Here is a 23,464-nt window from a genome sequence, read left to right on the forward strand (position 1 = left end):
CAAGTCCGTAGCAGCTAACAACATGGCCTTAATGTCCTCAGGCAAAGACTGGAGATGAATCCAAGAATAACACCTAATGACAGACTCAAAAGCCTCAGCCCTGGAAGAGGCATCAGTTGCATTATAGTTACACTTAATAGAGTGGCAAGCTGCTTGAGCAGTAGAACCTAAAATAGATAAGGCAGAAGATTTCCTTCAGAATTAGGGAGGTCAGAAATAACCTGACAAGCCTGAGCAATCAAGGCCAGAACATATCTGCTCATGTGGGTATAGTAAATAATAAGCCCAAAAGGCCACAGTAGAAGTAGTGTAGACTTTCTTAACAATCCTCTCAATTGCCCAACCATACTTATCAGAAGGCAGAAATTTGGAAGAGGGAAAGAGCTTGGAAGGTTTGTCAGAAGAGACTGACACCACAGCAGGATCAGCAGAAGGACACTTTAATAAAGACTGACAATCCTTAGGGACCTTACTGAACCTATCGGGTTTCTTAGGAGCAAGAGGCTGAGATTCAGGAGACCTGGAAGCAGCAATGAAAGTGTCTAACAAGGTAACCAACAGAGGAGAACTACAGAGGGTTTAGGAGTATGCATTGGAAGCAACTCATAATATCTCTTCTGAATATCAGACACTTGAGAAGAATCCCACTTAAAGTATACCATCATCCTAGCAAGTGTGTCCCCAAATGACAATTCCTCAAAATGAGAATCAGGGCTGAAAGAATCCTCCTCATCAGAATCATAAGCAAAAGGTGAAGGCATCTGTGAAGAATAGGACAAAGACCTCTCATAAGATGCTGAATCTGGTTTCCTAGGCCATTTAGAAGGGTAGAGATCCAAGGAGTTACAGACACCAAACCCCCTTCTGGAGGCTTCAAGACCATCAAGGCAAAAACAAGCCCTGAGTAAACTCTTGCCATTAGGATCCTTAGGAAAGACCAAAACATGCTTCATCTTATGTCTTTTCTTGGAAGGGATATCAGCCCTAACAAATACAAGAGATTATGACCCTTGGTGAGATTCGAGAAGAGAACCCAGAACCTTCTCCCTGACCAATATCTGCAAAATCCCTGTAGGACCGTCCAAGATAATCAACCACAGCTTCCCCTTAATGTCCAAAGCAGACACCTGCAAAGCCGCAGAGGATGTGAAAAAAGAGGTATCCATGCCAGCCTCTGAGGGGGTTGTGACAGAGGAATCCAATGACGACACCAGATGGCCTACTGAGAACACCAGCTTGTAGAGGGACATCTGATGGAGGCTAAACAGCTAAAGAATCTGGTTGAGACTTCTTGGCTTTCTTCTTACTAAGTGGGAGTATCTTGGGGTCAAAGGATTTTGCCATGATACTGAGGGCTAACTGTTTAAGTCATTGGTTTTCAAGATAAATGACTTGGAAAGACAAGTGGCTTCCGAGTGTCTTAGGTACAAATGCCTTACAGATACAAGAGGTATGGTATTGGGAATCACCCAAACAAAAGACACATGGTTCATGATGATCCTTATGGGGAATCTGTCTCCCACTCTGAAATTTTCTCTTCTTGGATGACATGAACTCTGGGTAAGCCAAATAAAGTACAAGACCAAAGGAAAGAAAAAGAATGACCCCAAAAGAGCACTTATCTTATTACTAGGTATTCAGCACAGCAACAAGGCAATCAGACCAACAAGCAATAACACATTCGGACTGATGGCAAAGAAGTTTTGGATAACTGTGTCTGTACATTACCTTTATGCCGTATGTCCTATGCAGGAAGCATGTGTGTAACATACAGTGCATACAAGATCATAAGGCTTTGGTATACTATAAGGCTTTGGTATACTGGCCAAACATTGAACTACCTTAGGCGGGAGATCCCCATAGTAAAGAATACTGCAACAGTGATACAGAAGGACATCTCCTAGAATAACAACATGCTGATTAAGGTTTAACACATAAATGGTTAAAGAGAGGTGAATTTAAACCAAAAGAAAAAAGGTTAATAATGAAAACCCAAGATACTCGATTATGCAAGAGTTGGTTAATAAAAAATGGTAAATGCACACATAAGCACGTTCTATACCACGGAACTAGAAAACAGTTGTACATCTTGTTGCTGGCTGAACTCTTCTCATGGCTGAGGTTCTGCACATTGAAATGTACAGCAATGTGGCAAGACTGATGCACTGGGGACAGGACAATCTCTGCAAATTAATAGTACTTGAGAAGCATTGGAAAACATAAACCACAAAGAAATACAAAATATGTAAATGTTATGACCACATGGGATCGAACAATAGCATCTGTTAAGAAATTAGAAGCAAGAAAGCCAACTATAATAGCTATAACTGTAATAGTCAAAGAAAAAAAAGGAAAACATATTATATTGATCACTAAAATCAGTTCACTTGCAATTACAGTGTCCTGCACAGTGAAAGAGACAAAGTTATAAAGTACCAGGGTATACAAGCGGAAGCTACAGCACCAAAATATAAAGGCAACCAAACAATTCCAACAGTAGCAGGAATAGCAGGGCTAATCAGTAAAAGTTTTCAAGCATACTTAAAAATGCTACAGTATTTGTAACTCAGTATGAACTGCAGACGGAGACAGTTCTAGATGCACTGCTGATGTTGAAAAGAGCACTCTTGGAAAACATCAGAGATCAAAGCAATATTAATTTCATCAACTTTAATCATACCCTGACCCAGAACATTTGGAAAAAATAAAACAAGGGAAAACCAAAGGGTATCAACATTATATATCTCTCGTATGAAGACAGCGTGGACCTCCATGAAATCTGAGTTTATGTATATACCTGTAGTCATGGGACTGCATGTGTACTTGTTATCAGTTTCAGATTCAAACACTGTAAAACAGCATTGCTCAGATTAGCAGAACAATTCTGGAAAGGGAGTGAGTATGGAAATCGGACCAAATGCAGACAAAAACAAGTAGCTACAGAAAGTGTTAAAAACAAAAACTAAACATATGACCAGAAAAAAAACTGAAACATAAATTCAAAAGCTCAGAATTATAATGGGAAATATAAAGAAGTCCTACAGCAATGCCATGCTGATAATGATTTAACATATAAATGATTAAGGAGAGGCACATTAAACCAAAAGTTGAAAGGCTAATTATGGCAGCTCAGAACAATGGACAGTATCTATATGCAAGTTTGTAAAATTTACAGGAAAAAGTTGTAGATGCAAGGAAATGTAGGCTCTGCAGTACATGAGTAGAAACAGTTGCACAACTTTCTGGTTTTGATGTGCTTATGGCTGAGGGTCTGTATTAAATTCACGCAAACTAAAGTTTATTAAACAACATTGCAAGATGTTGCAACATGAACTGTTTTTTTGTTTGTTTGGTTTTTACTGAAATTGATATAAAGCTTGAGATGCAGACTGCCAGACCTCAAGCTTGACAAAAAAAAAAACAGATGTAATTTAAAAACAGACAATTGAAGAGAACAGGACACTGCAATGAAAGCTAGATACAAGAAATGTACCACATAGCTTCTGTGCTGAATGTGACTTGTCTTTTATAAACCATCTCAAGTTAAGAGGATTTTTGTATATTTTATGAAGAGGATTTTTTAAAGTAAGATATGCTTCATTTCAAATGTACCCAGTGCAAACAATAAGAACAATGGGACACTCATACCAGAAAGAGTAACAGCACAAGAATACAAAAAGCAATGACCAGTGCATTACTGTATAAGTGTTAGTGTTATATTTTCTTGTGCAGTCTGCTTGATTCAGTGTTCAGTTCCAGGTCCTTTCTTATAAAATGCAAAGCTTCTGTCAGAATTATAATATGGTATTTATTGTTTTTATGTTTATGATTATGACTGTCACAACTATCAGTTAGAGGACAAAATCTTTGAATAAAATCTCAACTGACTCCCACAACATAATGGTAGCACCCAACAATGATGGTACTCATCGTCCCTGGTGACATTAAGATCTCTGGTGACATGATGCTCAGCCTGCTGACAGGGCCAAAGCCAGTGATCTCACAACCTGAGTAGCTGTTCAGAGTGATTACTAGATCCATGTATCTATAACAGGCTGTAGCCTTCTGATCTGTGAAATGCACATTAGGTATCTGTCCTTTTCAGACTGGACACAGGAGGTGCACTTACACTGGTGTCCTGCACTGAGGACCAAATGCCTGTACATGGATGATATCTCTAGCCCTTGCCAGAGCTCTTCACCCACACCAATAAGTACTATACACCACTCTTGACATCTCCTTTGGAAGGGGATGATGATAGGGGATGCTCTTCCTCAGCAGGACTTCTAGTAACACCAGTATGCTGCCTGACACACAGGTAGAGATTTAACCCTGAAACTGTGATCTATTGGTATTCAGAAGTTTTGACATGCCTGTAGCAAAACAGTTTTACATACAATTTTTAATTATTTGTCAGGGTTTACTGAAAAATAAAGCAAGTATTCCAACATGAATATTAAAAGAAATGCAAAGAGAATTGTGACAGTGATTTGTAGTATTTTGACTATTTTGCTAAATCTTAAAGAATGTGCTAGAAAGATATTTGGAACTGTGGTGCAGCAAATTTATCAGACGTACAAATGTTAGTCTGTTATTTGTGGCAAAGGTTTGTTGGTGAAGTTTACAGTATACTTTCAGTTCTCAAATTAAATCACTAGTTATTAACGATGACTGAGGTGTGACATAGGTCATACATCTGATGACAAACCCTATGAATCTATAAAACGGACATGGGTAGTTTATACTCTGCAGTGTTCCTTTTTTCTGTCATCCATTTACATCAGGACAATTATGATTACATGGGAAATTAATGTTAGTGCCTGCATTTTTGTATGCAAAAGTAAGTAGGTCCAAGGAGATAAGATAGTTGAAAAGAATGGAACTGAAGAAAAGGCCCTTTCTGATTGCAACTCATGTAAACCACATCCTGACAGTCTGAACAGAATGTTTTATAGTCAACAATGCTTTTCGTCTTTCTCTTAGTGTCCCCTGTATCTCCAAATATGCCCGTAATTTATGTCTGTAATTTTTCAAGTATCCTGCTTTATCAATGCAAAACAAATTCTAGGAATACAGATCACAGTAATGCACAAGTGAAAAAGTTGTTTCTCTACAGTAACATGGCTAGAGACGTCTATCTGTAGTAAAAGCACACTCAGAGGTAATACTTAAATTACAATACATCACTGAAACATACAATATATGCCATAAAAGTCTGCATTTTGCTATGCTTTTCTCTCCCCTACAGAGGAGTATGTTTAGTCAGAATTAGTTTTCTTACTGTTTAGTTCAAACTAGTGCCCTTACCATTGATTCATGACCCCATCCTACTGCCTTTTTATAAGAATGTATATCTTTTGTGTCTGCTACCAATTAATTAGACAGTAATAAAGTCAGAAACATTAGCATGGATGCAGTGCAAAAGGTTCAGTCACTTAGACAGGGGTCAGCCTTTTTATTCATGGAAGAAAGGTAATAAATGACTAAGATATTTTGCATGAAATGGAGTATGAAATTAGAGAAATTAGGAAGGATAAAACCCAGGGATTTAGCAAATTACAGACCTTGGTTTTGCAACCAGGCAGGAAGGGATACAGAAATAGCTTCTTACCAGCTGATCATCTTGTTTTACCAAGATCAAGGAAATGTCCAGGACTGGTAAGTGGAAACTGAATCCTTCTGAAAGAAGATACTGATGGACATATCTGAGGAATTATGTTCCATAAAGTTAGACATTACCATTGGGGAAAATAATGGAGGTACTTCTGAATGACAGGTCTACAAAGTCTTTGAAGGCGAATAGTTGGTACTTTCGTCAACATGGCATCATCAGAATAAGTCTCACCACTCTACCTTGGGTCAGGGGAGTAGCAGATAAAAGGGCGTTGGTATAATACACAATGCACATATAACTTGCCTGCACAGATGTGATTATGAACAAGATGAGTTACATCTGCTGAGGAACTGTATTTTCTGTTAATTCTCTTTGCAAGGGGGACTGGAACCCCACTTAACACATTACTACCTTTAAAAGTAGTGGGGTATGGGGTTAAGGAGTAGCCGGACCTTCTGTACAATTAAAGGTAGTACTACAGCACCATTTAAACTTGCGCCTTAATAAACGTAAAATGTCTACACAAGTAAAGTGCAGTGAGAAGCAGATTACTGCCTGCGTGACATAAGAAACATGACTCATTCCCAGTGAGCACATCAATGGATTTCCTTAAAAAAATGGAGATATAATTACTTTAATGTTTGCTGGACTGATAATATTTATTTACTTATGCATGCTTGTTGAACAGGTTAGTGCCAGTATTTATGCTGGCTGCCTTGTGTAAGACATAGTTGTACAGTTCAATTAGAGTCAGCTTCTACCCGATATATTACACTGCTGCCAATTAAACAAACCCAGTTTAAGTAACTTTTGACAAAGCACCTGACACTCTACTAATTAAAACACTGACAAAATAACTAAGGTAAAATGGACAAGATATGTAATGTGGGTAGATAGGCACTTTGTCAAAGAGATCAGTGACCAACGCATTACCTCAAACATTGGTACCTGGCCCAATACTCTTTCAGAATTGCTTCAACATTGCACTGCATATCAACAAGGCATTGAATTTCAACTGAATATGGCTTTAAAATGCCAAGAGTAATTTTCAGTTTGACGTTCCCTAACAGTGACTATTAGTAATAACCCTGGCACCCATCATTCTTACCTTTTCTACTCCCACTCACATTACAGAACTATACCCAGGTAGCCTTATAGGTGGCGACTGATCCTCCCTTGAATTTACCTTATATTTTTAGAAGAAGTTCCAGATGGGGCCCAATGGATTACGGAACAGTACATCTTACAAATACATGAGAGAAGTACAAGAAGCACTGATATATGTTTTGGGAAGAACATACACAGGATGGAGATCGACGAGTGGCTAATCCCTTTTCAACTGTGGGTGCTAGCAGTACTGCTGCTTTTTTATTTGAACTACGGGAGATGGGCAGTAAGTTGTAGAGTTTACTTTTTGAAGACACAAATGTGCATTTCAACATACTTAGCCTTACCTTAGAAGATATTTGGAAATGGATGTGACTCCCAGGGGACTGTGAGCATTTAAAAGCCCTAGCACTCCATTTGGGCATAACTGTAATGAGGATAAAGATTTTTAGAAGTCACTGGACAGGGGTTGACCATCGCTATTCACTGTAGTGGGTCAAAATTTTGTTCAAGAGAGACTTAAACAGCGTAAAATGAACAAAACGGCTCAGAGACTTTGTTCCGATTTGACTGCACAGCTGAGCTCTTCTCATTTTAATGCGTTTCTCACTGATGTCACTGATAAGCTCAAGTCCTATGAGGGAGACTTGATTGAGAGAAAAAAAGAATAAATTAAAATTAAATTTCCATGATTATAGCAATGGTAAGGTTTTTTTGTGGAAATTCAAATCTTGCAGGCAACAGACTGCACTACATCAGAACATAGGTCATAAAAAAATCAATGACTGTATCATTTGCTTCTTCTGACGGCACAGACTGCTAAAGATTGGGACAGTGATGGGGGAGCTTGTCCTCCTTTACCACCTGCACAGGATCCAGAGGCACATGAAGAGAGATTTTGGAAGGTTTCATGTAAGAATGGATAACCGGTTAACAGCAATAGGAAGAAAGCAAGGAACAGGTTTGGAAAGAATGTTGGAATGTGCAGACAATCCAAACAACATTCTAAAAAAGGTAGATGGCAATAACTTGATATCTAATGACTGTAATTTGGAGTCTTTGGTTACGAAGCTTTCTGGTTCTGAATTGTCTAGTACTACAGTGCAGTGAAAAAGTATTTGCCCCCTTCCTGATTTCTTATTTCTTTGCATGTTTGTCACACTTAAATGTTTAAGATCATCAAACAAATTTAAATATTATGTCGAAAACAAAGGATAAGGAGCAAAGCAGAATATAAAAGTCCACCAAAAGATGTTTAGGTTATAAATGTCCAACCATGAAGATAATCCACATAAAGCACGAACGTTGATGGTATACACAAAGACTTTATTGCATCAGACAAGCACTTTCGCTAAGTATAGCTTCATCAGGTCCATTCAATAATACATAAAAAACAGCTGCTCATTATATATAGGCATCAATAAAAATAATTCAATTAAAAAATCATTTAGTAATTTAAATATTAAACAAAGATAAGCCAAGTAAACACAAAATGCAGTTTTTAAGTAATGATTTTATTTATTAAATAAAAAAAGCTATCCAAACCTACATGGTCCTATGTGAAAAAGTAATCCCCCCCCCCCCATTAAATCATTAAGTAACTGTGGTTAATCACATTTTTGGGAAAGCTGAGTTCAATTTCACTAGCCACACCCATGCCTGATTACTGCCAGACCTGTTGAACCAACAGATCACTTAAATAGAACCTATCAGACAAAGTGAAGTAGGCCAAAGGATCCCAAAAAAAAACTAACGAAATTCCGGAACAGATGAGAAACAAAGTAATTGACATCCATCAGTCTGGAAAAGGTTACAAAGCCATTTCTAAAGCACTGGGACTCCAGCGAACCACGGTGAGAGCAATTATCCACAAATGGAGAAAACATGGAACAGTGGTGAACCTTCCCAGGAGTGGCCGGCCTACAAAAATTACCCCAAGAGTACAGCGATGACTCATCCAAGAGGTCACAAAACAACCCAGAACAAAAACTAGATAACTCTTCATGAATCAACCATAAGAAAGAGACTGGGCAAAAATGGCATACATAGCAGAGTTCCAAGTCGAAAACCACTGCTGACCAAAAAGAACAGGGTTCCTATTAGAACTCCGAATGCTTGAAATGTCGAATATCATATGGTCAACACCATATGATCGATATTTCAAGAATTCAAAGGTTAAACGTAACAGCGCAGTTCGGTGCAGAATGGGAGAATTTCCCTTTTCTGCACTGAAGCGCGATCTCGGAGTTAGTATATTTAAGTAGGGGGTGTGGGGGGTTGCCCCACTGCCTACACCGTTAAGGCAAGTTTTTTTTTGTTTGTTTTATTATATATTTGAACTTTTAAACTTCGATCATATGTTGTCGAACATACGGGATTCGAAGTTTAGAAAGTTTGAATATATAATATAGACCCAAAGAACATAAAGGCTCATCTCACTTTTGCCAAAAACATCTTGATGATCCCCAAGACTTTTGGGGAAATATTCTGTGGACTGACGAAACAAAAGTTGAACTTTTTGGGAGGTGTGCGTCCCGTTACATCTGGCATAAAAGTAACACAGCATTTCAGAAAAAAATATCATGCCAACAGTCAAACATGGTGGTGGCAATGTGATGGTCTGGGGCTGCTTTTTTGCTTATGGACCTGGACAACTTGCTGTGATTGATGGAACCATGAATTCAGCTCTCTACCAAAAAATCCTGAAGGAGAATGTCCAGCCGTCAGTTCATGACTTCAAGCTGAAGTGCACTTGTGTCTTGCAGCAGGACAATGATCCAAAACACACCAGCAAGTCCACTTCTGAATGGCTTAAGAAAAACAAAATGAAGGTTTTGAAGTGACCTAGTCAAATTCCGGACTTGAATATAATTGAGATGCTGTGGCATGACCTTAAAAAGGTGGTTCATGCTCGGAAACCCTCCAATATGGCTAAATTAAAACAATACTGCAAAGAAGAGTGGGCCAAAATTCCTCAACAGCGATGTAAAAGACTCATTGCCAGTTATCTCAAAAGCTTGATTGCAATTGTTGCTGCTAAGGGTGGCATAACCAGTTATTAGCATTAGGGGGCAATTGCTTTTTCATATAGGGCCATGTAGGTTTGGATAGTTTTTTTTTCCTTAATAAATAAAATCATCAGTTAAAAACTGGATTTTGTGTTTACTTGGGTTATCTTTGTCTAAAATGTATATTTGTTTGGTGATCTGAAACATTTAAGTGTGACAAACATGCAAAAAAGAAATAAGAAATCAGGAAGGGGGAAAATACTTTTCCATTGCACTGTATGTTACCAGTTTTAAACCTGGGTTTTATATGTTCCAACAGTTTTGCCCAAACTACATGTTCTTAAGTGTGAAATCTTCCATTTAGTGTGGAAGTTACACTGTGTACATTTTTTTCAGAATAGAAACATTGCAAATTATGATCATGATAACATATGTCAAGTCTTGAAGTGAGTTTTTATTCTTGTGTGTCAGAAGAAATGGCTGGTGATGAGGTTGTTCCTAATGCTTACTGTGATTTAGATACTGGAGGAGTTTAATGGGGTTATATCATAATGTCGGAAGCTGACAAGTTCGAAGCACTAAACTTTGAACTTGAAAGTTCGAAGTGTAAAAACATCGAAACGTATAATGGAGATCGCCACAGAGTGCAGGAAGGGAAGATTTCCCTTTACTGCACTGTAGTGCGATCTCAGAGTTGGTATGTTTAAGTAGCGGGGAGTGTGGGGGATGCAGGGGGGCTTGCCCCCCTGCACAGAGCATTTTTTTGTTGTTTTGGGTTTTGAGTTTTTTTTTTGACATTTGACATTTTTAGACTTCGAACTTTCAAGTTTGAAGTTTGAAGCTTCGAAGCTGTCAGCATTTGATAGACCCAGTTTAATGTAGTAGCACCTTTACACCGCCATTTGTTGATACAGTACATTTTTCAGCTGCTTTTGATTTCTTAATTGAAAGATTAATTGCGGACTTTAATAAAACTGAGTATAATGTTAAATATAATTTGACTAAAGATCAATGGTAAGACCTGTTTGAAATGAGTAAAAAATATCTAGTTGTAAAACCTGCTGATAAAGGTAACAAAATGGTTGTCATGAATTACAGACAATATGTAAAAATGTGTTATGAACATCTGACTAATAATAATAATAATAATAATGTGTATGACAGAAGTAATACTGAAAGTTATAATGAAGCTCTTTTGGAATGTCAACAGTTACTTAATAAGGGATGCAGGTTGGGTTACTTCATTAAAAGTGATGTAGAAAAAAATTTGGTGTCTCTAACTACTGTTTGGCCATATTTTATTGCCTAACCAAGGTATACAAAGGTTGGACAAGTTGAGTGATCGCTCAATAGTGTCTGCCCATAAATACTTTTTACATAATATTCTGATATTTCTTCACAGACATATTTTTCCTTATGTACAAAAGATTCTGTTGTATATAAGGGATACTCAAGATGTTTTAAGAAAAGATTTCAATATTAAGATGCAAGGGAGATATGTGTTAGATGTCAAGAGTCTGTACACTAATATCCAGCATAGACATGGGGTGGATTGGAAGCATTACAATATTTTTAGGGGATAGTCCACATTCTACTTATATAGGGATTTTTTTTTTTTTAGTTTTAATAATGAATTTTTCCACCAAAAACAGGGTACAGCAATGGGGACATCATCTGTCCCCATGTATGCTAACTTAACTATGGTCAAATTTGAGTTAGAGTATTTGTACCAACAAGATTTTTTTTTAAAAGTATGTAGTTAAGTATTATCGTTTCATATATGATTTGTTTTTTTTATGTAAGGGAGGTGCCAATTTGGTTCATCAATTTGTATAAAATGTACAAGAAAATAGGTTCCAAGTTTCATTTAATGGTTTACAGTTGAGTCAAGAAATTAATTTTCTGAGCCTGGGATTCTATTGAGGGGAAAATTGCAACTTCTATTTATAGAAAATTGAGGGAGGGTATCATATATTTACATGGATTGAACTACCACCACCCACCATCTTATTTCTTCATTACCCTACAGGGAATTTCTGTGACTTAAATTATGTAGCCAGGATTTAGATTTTTTTTTTTAAGAAGCTTATAAAAAACAGTTGAAATGTTTATGAGTAGGGGATATGATAAGAAGGAAGTTTTAAATTCCCTTCAGAAGGATATATTAAAAAAAGGAATGTATTAATAATGTGAGAGAAAGAGGTAATAACAGCACAGACAGGTGATCATGACCACTTGGATGGTAGGAATTACAGGCGAACAAGTGTTGTGAAATATAGTGGAAATAGTGAGAATAATGCTCATATGGATAATAGGGACATTTATTTTGCAGCTATTTATAATGTTCTTAGTGAACAAATTGTTAGGCTTTTAAAGTATTACTGGCCAATTTTATTGAAGGACAAAGAGTTGGCTAATATGATTAAGTCTTAGCCCTGTGTTTCTTTTAAAAAGGGCTGATGTCTAGCTGATATATTGGTCTATACTAAATTTATTTTCCATGTGACAGAAATTTATGGGCAAATTAAGTTAAATAACGGTACGTAGAGTTGTAGAAAATGTTCAATATGCAACCAAATAATTTCCTGTTACAGTTTAACTGTAATACAGAAGGGATAATTTATGCTTTACAATGTCCCTGTAACTTATTTTATATTTGGGCAAGGCAAATGGCTTTTAAAACCAGATTTCAAGAGCACATTAGAGATATTAAAAGAGCTCATTTGTAAAGCCCTTTGGCTACACATTTCTGTATTTTCATCAAAGTAATACTGCCCTACTCAGGGGTTGTATTCTGGATCAGGTAGGGTCACACATTTTTGAATTACTTTCTCTTAAGGAGAAACTACTATATAAGGAAGCTTTGAATAGTTTAAATATAATACCTTGGCTCCAGAAGGGCTAAATAATGAATGTAATTGGAAGTATCTGATTAACTAATGTGTAAATTGTGTGTATTTTTTTATGTACGTGACTGTTTAATAATGGGGTTTTGGTATTGACTTTTACTCCTTGAAGGCTTTTGGCTGAGGTGCTAGAGGTGATTAAAAAGGGGATTCTGCTGCTGTGGTTCTTTCTTACTCTTTTAAGTGTTTATCTTTCAAGCAAACTTCTCTTTCAAGCAACTCAAAATGAAATTGAATGTTAGTAGAAACACAAAACACTCACATTGCATTCAACTTACAGTGCATTAAAAATCCTACTGTTTACACCAACAACTTTAAAACACTATCTTATACTAATGGTTACCCAGCCTATCACAGTCAGTAGCCTCTCATGGCGAAGGCAAACAACAGCTTAACAAGACGGAACAGAATACTTTCTTCTCATACGCATGCATCCAATTATTTACTACATAATTCACACAAGGATGATCTTGGCAATGTATATTATGTGTGTGTTAAAAACACACCATGCTGCCATCAGAGTTAGTCAAATAGGTTTCAGCAGCCTACATTCAGTATGCCTTTCCTCCAAAATGTTTCTACTTATTAAACAAAATATAACTTAATGTGTTAACGTTCATAATACATATGTAAACTACACGGATGTTAATGTACTACACAGCAGCCAAAACTGTTTGCTTAATCAGTCTTAACTATGCCCTATTTCAGGGCAGTACAAATAATTTAGTAAAATCAATTATTTGTTCATCTAAAAAATAAGCCATTTAGTATACAAACTAGAATCAACAAGAAACAAAATAAATAATGCATGATATTGCTGATTAGGAGAATCAGTTAGTTATGAAATATATGACTCTGTAGCAGTGCAAATTAAGAGTTCTTGGGGTAAGAGCTGCATTAAAGAAGTCAGGTGGCCCAAACAAAATTAACAAAAACATGAAGCCACAACATAATTATGGGAATATCACACCCAAAAATGAATTAAAAGAGAAAGGGGACCCCATAAAGATGTCAGATGCATGAATAATGGATCATGTGTCTTTGTAGCATTAATCACATTCTAAAAGAATTGTAGGTTAAATTAAAAACTTACAAGTTCTATAAACATAATGCAGACTGTATATACAAATATTACATCGTATGCTATTTATTACATAAATATCTACATGTTAATATTATATCATACCATACACCGTATATCATGTCTGTTAACTATATGTCTCAAATAGAAATTTGCCCCTGTTATAAGTAAACAATTGTTGCATATTTATGTCATGCCAGCAGGTAGTATGTTCTGAACTATGTGTTACAGTCATACTTGATATTTGACATACTTGACATATATATATACATATATATATATATATATATATATATATATATACATATATATATATATATATATATATATATATATATATATATATATATATATACAGTGTTGTGTATATACAAATACTATAATAATCTACATGTACATATTTGCTAAAATGCCTAAATATGCAGCTTGCATTATCTTGTATTATTTGCATTATGAGGCTTTTTCTCTTTGGCATCGGTTGAAAATCATCTTTGCACAGTTGGACTTCTCAAGTAAACAAAAGCAATAAACACAATGAATAGACATCAGACTGCTCCAAAAGGATTAAAAGGATGAGGGGATTTCAATGATTAATAGAGCTGTGTGGTCCAACCAGTATAATTTAAAACTCTAGACCAAATTAACAACGTTAAGAAGGCCAAAGAAGATTTAATCAAGTCAGTACCTTTGCAGGATTAGCAGAATTGGAGTCATGTTGTCTCATGAGAACTGATGTAGGAGGACATGCAGCAAAAATCAAGAAATAGATGGCCCTCATGTAATCCACAGGCTAATTAGCACCTTTAAACTGAGTAGGTCCTAGGATGAGTTGTACATATCAGTGTCACATCAGCAGATAGTGGTTGTATTCTCACACCCTGCATTTAAGAGTTTCTTCAATACTGATACTGCAGTGCAATTTAAGGGGTTACTGTAATGAGTATGTCATCGTTTTGGTAAGATGTGAAACAGAAAACCTTTCTGCTTGAGATGGTGGCAGTTTAGGTTGATTACAAAGATCCTGTGGTACTTATAAAAAAAGAGTAGTGGTGCTTTTTGAAAAAAATAATGTTTGCACAACATTATTTTGCATTGTCAAGCAAAACAGTTTTATTCATGTGCTTACTTGTCCATTGTTTTTCTACAGCCATAAGTTAATATTCACCACAGTCATGCTCAGATCAGACTTATTCTTATATAATACTTCCTCATATGCTGTTTATGTAAATACCACATATATGAAAAAAATGATCTAGTTCATCCTCTTTTTCAATATTCTCCACTTATATTCCTCATAAAAGATCATATTATTGTTAATTTAATCTATAGCTCCTCTATTCACACATTCTTTTCATAACATTCCAAATCTTTTTTGCTTGATCACAAAAGAATAAAAAATGCACAACAGTTTTTTTTTCTCTGCAAGCATGACACTTCATTTTCTGCTGATGCCTATAAATCACTAGTAATTTCCTCAACATGAACCCCCACTTCCTTCCATTCCCATATATGTATTACATTTCCATTCTTTATTTTCTTGCTTCCACTGTCTTTCACTTGCTAATGTCAATGTGTACCTTTTTCTGATAAAAGTTTCCATATTTGTTTCCCATAAAAATGACTTTTATAATACTTGCAATCTCCTTCACCACAACAACCACCAGACTTTCAAATATTTCTTCCACAAAAGATTTCTTTTCACACACTCTTTCCCATTTTTTATCTTCCTTAACGATAATACATATGCAATAAAGATGGTTGCAGCACTGGATTCATCCCCCCTTTCTTTTTTTTAATCATACAATATACCCCAACCCCATTTACTGGATTTAGTGATAACCCCCGCATTACTCCAAAAACAATTTCCAGTTATTCCTTCTTTTTTAAAGTGAAGAAACTATACACACACGATAAGCTAATTTACACAACTAAGTAAATTAAATGAACTGTCTTCAAAAAGGCAACCTAAACTCCTTTGTGTTTGCATTGTTGGTGCCAACTCATCCTCTCAACACTTGACTTACTTCCAAATTCTACCTGTAGTATTTCAATAGCATTCCCTTGCAAAATAAATATCCGGTTCCATTATATCCTCATAACATTTATATTTGTTATACAACACTAACTCCATATAACTTAAAATTTACTTCTACATCCCCATGACCTTGTTCACCCATAGGCTTCTATTAACTAACAGTATTAAATCCTTCAAATATCTGAAAATGAATAGTTCTTCTATCTCATCTACATACTTTAGCCTTGCATCACCCAGTTCCCTCTAAATAAGCTATAATTACATCAATTATCACAACAAAACACCACTCCTAGGACAAACTTGCTATATGCTGTTATACCTCTTCACATTCTCCATATCCTCTCCATTTACTTTTACTTTCACCCAAGTGTTTCTATACACATCTTGTACAAATTTAACAACCCTCCCACCAGTCCCATATGCCTTAAGAATATGCCTCATCTGTTCATCTTGTACACTATAAAAATCTTTTGTTATATCACAAGCTACAACTCCATTTTATTTACAGCAGCTATTTCTTTAACAGGTATTAAAATTTGATTTACATCCATATCTTTGATCACATGTACTCATTCTGGCAATACACATTCCACAGCTACTTAAAAACTTTTTTTCTAATATTTTTATTATTTTATAATCTATATTGTACAGTTTTAATGGACACCAATTTTTCAAAAAAATGTCTCACTTCTATAAAAATTCTAATTTCCTCACCTTTTCAACCTTCCTTCAAGAATTTCTTTAATATCTAAAAACACTTGCCTGTCTTCTTACACACCCTTATATAATCTATTCTATGTTCTGCAGATACACTCTTTATATTTCCCAATTTATTTACTTTATTCAAATCATCCAAAATGCTACTGACATTTCTTCAAACAATCCTGGATCACCATCAAGGCCTGCAACACAACTGGATTTCAAATCTTTAAAAGCCTCCTGTGATACAAAAGGACAGCTAGTATTTGATAATACAAAATATTGAGTTATAGGATAGTTAGGTACAAATATAATGGTACTCACAACATCCCTGTAAGTATAACATAGTAGAATCAACTGAACAGCTCTTATATACAAAATCCCTTGGAAAACATGAGTAATAATTAATTGAAGAGGCATAGCTGACAAAGTAGTACTGGTCCACAGTATTATCTTTACTGAGTTAATACTGCATCTGAAGTAAAAGTCCTGCATAGAAAAACAGACAAAGTAAAGACAAACATGGCATACTGGGGGTGACACGTTTGTTAAGACCATATTGAGGATATATGCCCATTAGAACAAAAATCAAATGCTGGGGTTGACATAATGTGCACTGGTCATCTTCTGAAGTACAAGTGTCAATCATTTGGTGTTAGATATAACCTCCTTACTATTTACAATAGTAAATTATACAGTCTTGATGCAAAAAATGCACATTTTCACTTTGTTCGTGAGGACTGCCTCATTTTTTTCATACAAATCACACTGCCTCAGTACCTAAATTAATGTGTATACTACTGCATTTCCATGCTAAATGCATCAATCATTGTTTTATTACTTCCTAAAAAAAGAAAAGTTATCATCTAGTTCTTACAAGTGTTACACCTCACATTAAAAAAATAACGTGATGATGCAGTAGTGAAATAATACTGTACATAAGAGGTTAATCCTATGAAGAGGTAAGCTGCTTTTGCTGACCCATAATGTTTTATAGTCATATGTAAATTATTGTTCAATACCTACAGTGACATTATTTTGTGTGTGTGATTTTAGACAACTGACTAAACAGTGAAACTGAAAAAACGAAAAAAAAAACGAAAGTGCACATTATAATCATTTTTTTTTATTTTGTAAAATCATTTGCAACTTTATCATGAAGATTAAAATGGGAAATGAAATTACTTATAAAAGAAAGACGTTTCTGAAAGTGACTGATACACTTTGAAATTACCATATAACTCACCCCATGTACCATTTTACATCACTAAACTCTTAACTTGTTCAAACAGCTGGACACTTCCCCATTAACACTACTGGGCAATAGAAGCTGGAAAGAAAAGTCATTACTCCATCAATTTATATTTCACCACTATCAATCAGCCTTCCCCACTTCTCTCCACCACAGTCTTTCTGGTCCAGGAATGTACATATGCTAATGATACTGATGTAGAACAGAACAGAGACAAAAGATCACTCACCAAACATAAGAGTAAGAGGAGGGATAGGAACCACTTCTTGCCCATGCATGTTCAAATGTTCATCTGAAAGGTCTTAAATCTGAACAAAAACAATTAAGGTAGATGGTAGGTGCAAGAAGACATGAAGCCAAGCAAATGAATAATTTCTTAACAGCAAATGGACTTGCCAAGGCAAGACTGTAAAAGATCTTGACGGAAATAAGGAACAGAATGTGGAACTAATAATGAAAGGGTGAAATATGAAGACAGGACAGAAATTTTAGATTTATAGGAGAATCTCGGCATTTCCCACCCTTCACACTTGAAACAGAAAGATGGCCAACAGGAAGACAGAGGAGTGGGCTAGGAAAGGCATGTAGTTATTACCGCCTGAATGAAAATCAATTTAAGCTAAATGCATTAGCATAACCAGGGGAAAAGGCATGGATTAGAGAGAGGGTTGCAAGAAATTTGGAAGAGGACATGCATCTAGTGTCCAAGTGAAAGAAATGGCAATAATGATGAAAATGTACACTGTATATCCCTGGTATGGAGTTTGCCCAGAAAGAGTGGGGGATAAGACTGCTGTCAGGTCCATAAATATGCATCTGTACAATGCTTGCAAATGTAATACCACACCAATACCATATGCAAGGCATTCATATAAAAAACATGATGTCCTTTACCATAACAAAACCTGCTTATCCAGTACATCCAAAACCATAACAACTAAAACACTGCTTCTGCCTAAATTATTTATTTTTTTCAGCTACTGATGACCTATGTAAATGCAATAAATCTGTATAATGCAAGCCAGAATCTACCTTTTTTACCTGACCAACATTTGCTGAACTGTCATTAACTAATCCTTTTATGTGCAGCATTCTTAAGTTTAACAGGATGTCTTTTGCAAACTAAGCTTAATCCACCTTAACTTCACTCATAAAACTATTTTCAGCAACAGATGTACAGCCCTAAATGCCAAACTAAGATGGTAGAAACAATCAGAATCCTTGGATTTCCTATGAATGATATTCTTAAAGTCACCAAATCTCCTTCTACTTTCCCAATTTATAGCTGGAACATTCTAAGGCAAAGCTACGAAAATCATGGACTTTATATTAATCAAAAATTTGTATGAAGACTGTAATGTCAGAATGATGTGCAATGTTATCAGTTTGGACTCAAACTTTTTCTCTTTTTTCCTTTTTAACTTCAAGCTGGTATTTTCAAACAGTTTCAAGCATTTTTAATAGTTTACATATTTTAAAGAGTGTTTTTTCATTTGTTCACCCCACAGCAACATGATATTTATTTTTAGTTTTTTAAGTTCCTACTTGTCTATTTTAGGCACTGGACTTATCCACAACAGTTTTGGATTTGTCAGTAATTATTTCAAAAACTTATTTACCAACAACCAATAGTGCTGTTTGTTCAATCAACTGCATGCATTTAGACGTCATTTTTTTTAGCTTTTACTGGGTCTATGAAGTCCTGAGGGGTGAAAGCGCTTAACCAGTTGTTTGTATTTGGCATAAAATTTGTTTTACTTATTACACTGGTGCTTCGTATTCTTGTCCTACTACTGTACAAGTGTTGGAGCTTTACCTAGGGGGTTATGTCTAAGGATATTTACCAGTGTTTACCTTCGGGCCTGTTGTGTCAATTGGATTTGCTACTCATTTGTTGGATGCACTTCATTACATTACGTGACCCTCTTGTGCTGGTTAGTATTTCCTTAGTTGCACTTTCACACTCCATTTACAGTTGTTTACAGTTTTGTACAAAGACATCTTCAACAAACCTTTAATATGCCTGAAATGTGGTATAACATGGCTGTTTTGATGTATCACTTCATCTTTATTCCTGGCTTTCTGGAATCTACCAAACATTTCTCCCAAGATAACTTAGAGTCTATTTCTTAAATCTATTAACCATATTATTTTTACTGCTCTGCATCTACGTTGTCTGAATCTACTACACTTAGCAAACTGCACAACACTGAAGCATCAAGCTTGTGATTTCTGACTTCTTTTTATGCCATACTTACATTTGTATAACATCTGTTTTAGGTAACTTGAACTGTACAGTACGTATAAGTAATTGTCCTGCACCATCTTACTGTATGATCCTAAATTTAGTTACGCTCCTGATCCTTACATCCTTGTTTGCAATGTGGTATAACTTGGCTTTGTTCAAGGATCACTTCTGAAAATGGGTCTCAGCTCAGGACAGCTAACAAGTCAACAAAATGTAAATAAATAAGTAAATAAAATCAATGGATTAGGAAAAACATATATAAAAAAGTATTTTACATCAGATTGCTTTCATCACTTTTGTTCCTAATGTGATATTCAAGTGGCCATATGAAGATTAAAAGAGAGATGAAAGTGAGTCTGTAGGTCCATGAAAAATGCATTTGCTGTCATAAGGTGGGATTTATTAAATATAATGTTATATACTGCAGATTGTAGCTAAGCTAAATGATCCAGGTATTCCAAAGGACTGACAAAATTTCATAAGATGCACATGTTCTGCATTTATTATGACCACTCCTCAGTGGTATTCAAATCATTCAATTCTACCAATAGGAATATGAAGAAAGGAAGCTATAGCCTAGTATTGCATAATCAGTACATGTACACTCCCCCATCCGACCTTCCTTGTAAAATAAACTAAGAGATCATACCCTGGGTTGGTTGTTCCTAACCCTCTCCTCTTCTTTACTTGTAAACAACTGTTGTTGTTTAAGGCAGCTCCCTCTCTCCTGTTGCTAAAAGACTACTAATGTGACTGCTTCTAGGGATATGCTCCTCCCATCTTCTGTAATAATATGACATCTAGTCTTGACTAAAGCCTCCCTTGTCTCTCATCCACTTGTTAATTCCTTGTAATAGGTTAATTAATTGTGTCCAGAGTAGCCCCTCTCTGAACACCTGTACCTTCTAAAAATAACTGGAGTATTTGTGTTGAAGGTGGTTCCACCAATGTGCAGGCCTTACTACATATGCTAATGTCTAGGGAGCCCCTCCACCTTCCATTGTTCCCTTCCATACCAAATATAACGTAAACAGCTCTTCCAGTATGAACTTGTGACTGCAGAATGAAAGTGAACACAATGAAGTTCCTTAGATTGATGCCAAACACAAAAACATTATTAATGATCCAGCACTTTGAACACATACTACACTTAAAACTAAACATAAAGAGAAATTATGTGCTAGAGCATGATACAATATTAACAAAGATATGGCATAACACCATACAAAGTGATTTTTATTTAAAGAGGGAAACTTTGCCACCTGTGCTCCCCATATGTAGGGGTTTACTCCACAAACTTCCGTTACTTATAAGTACATCTTCACAGTTACACAACCATGGGATACTTGGCAATACCACAAACTTTAATAATTCTGCTCAATAATAATGTTTTGATGCCAAAACTTGTTGATAATGCTTGCTAATCTGGCATTTGAAACAAATACAATCCCCCTTTTAGTACTACTCTGAATTTCTCTAGTGCACAACCCTTTACTAGAACCATTTATGAATGAATGGTTTACAAAGCTCGCTTAAAAGAAATCACACATATGCCAAGTCAACATGGCAAATGAACATGAGAAACATGCCACGCACACAAACATATAGCCAACAAATGCATAACAGCAAGACAAAGGACAATTCACAGATTATCATGGCACTATCCCCCCCTCTCATTTACATCCATCCATCCATCTATACATTCATAAATCCCTTTTTCACATTTTTGCACATGATGTTGGGTGTCACTAAATCAACGGTCAATGTTCATACATATAATACAGGAACAAAGAGAGCGTTATTCCATCAAAAGGAAATGCATAGTATAGTAGCTGTGGTCACAAGGGGCTGCTTGGACATCACAGTAATAGTAAGCATTGCAAGCTTCATTACTAAATTATATGCTTATTTATGATTCAGCCATAGGGCACAGCATGACATTGTGGAATGCTCATTAGAAATCCCCCTATTTCATGTTGAATTACAACTCCTCTGTTCTCAACTTTATAATTTCACTTCTGTAGTACAACTTAACTCTACTCAACACTACTCTTCTCTTCTCTCACTTCTACAGATGCACCATGAAATCTAAAACTCATCACTGTGAACCAGCATAGTACACGAAACAAATGACCAAATTCCATGTCTGGCTATCTCGCTACAATCCAGACATCTTAGTTATTACAAAAACCTAGCTTAAACCGAAAAATAAAAATATAGAGCTTCTTCCCCTGGGTTGCAATATAATTAGAGCTGACAGACTACAAGGGAAAGCAAGTGGAACAGCAACAATTTATCCTAACACCTGCAGTCTTACCCCACACTCACACCCCACCCAGATTCCATAATACAGAAATACTCATCACCTTCCAAAATGTAAATAACACCATGCATGATCACACATATCTCCTGGTAATAATATTCCGGAACTGGAAGACACTCTCTTGGATATGAAATACAGTCTTGCTGAAAATTATCATGCTACATGGCATAAATAACAACTGCCACAACCTGACCTCAGACTGTCCATTGCCAGGTATGAACTTGTTTGGGCTTACACAACTTATAAAAACTCTAACTAGATACAATAAAACAATGATAAGGGAATCATTCTTGACTGGATAATAGTTTCTGACTCAAGTAAATTTGTTACTACAGGAGTACTTCCCCATGCTCTAATTGACCTCTTTACAGCATATCCACAAAGAATTATTACTCAACAGGTCAAAAAACATGAATTTAAAATCACCCACAATCTTTAAAAATTCAGCAAGGAATCCTTTACCAATACTTTAAAAGCCATGAGCTGATATAAAATAAAAGTATTCCCTTTAGATGACACTGTCGACTACATCAACACCTTATTACTACACAAAATAAACAGCTTTGCTCCTCTGTGTAATAAAAGAATCAAAATCAATTGCTCTCCTTGCCTATGTAAACAAATCAAGAATCTCATGACCAGTACAGACAAAACATGGAAAAAGTGGCAGAAACAGAAAACAACTAAGAACCTTCAAATCTTTAGGTAACTTGATAACTTGGTCAAAAAAACAAATAGATAATGACAAGAAATGATTTTATACTCACCTACAAAACTAACCACAAACATAATCCCACAAAATTCTGGTCTTCAATTAACTATTAATTCCTAGGTCAAAAAAAGAACCCAACCCATCTTCTAATAGCCCTCCTTACAGATTACAGCCAAATTCAATTCTTACTTTATTGAAAGCATTGCCTCCCTAACCAAAAACACACCAACCCCATCCAGCTCTTGCCCTCAAGCATCTTTTAATTTTTAACCTACTATCTCTACCTCTGCCAACATCACTGGCATACTTCCTTCAACTTCTGTCCAACCTATATCCAAACAAGCCCTCACTGCTATTCTTCATTCTTTTATTTTAAATCCTGTCCCCACGACCATAATATTGCTTAAGCTCAAACCTTGTGCTACCAACGTTGACAACCTCACCAGCAAAATACATTAGACTATCTGCTGAGACCATAG

The sequence above is a fragment of the Protopterus annectens genome, chromosome 3.part0 (assembly GCF_019279795.1).
Source record: "Protopterus annectens isolate FY-2018-M chromosome 3.part0, PAN1.0, whole genome shotgun sequence".
In the NCBI taxonomy this organism is placed as follows: domain Eukaryota; kingdom Metazoa; phylum Chordata; order Ceratodontiformes; family Protopteridae; genus Protopterus; species Protopterus annectens.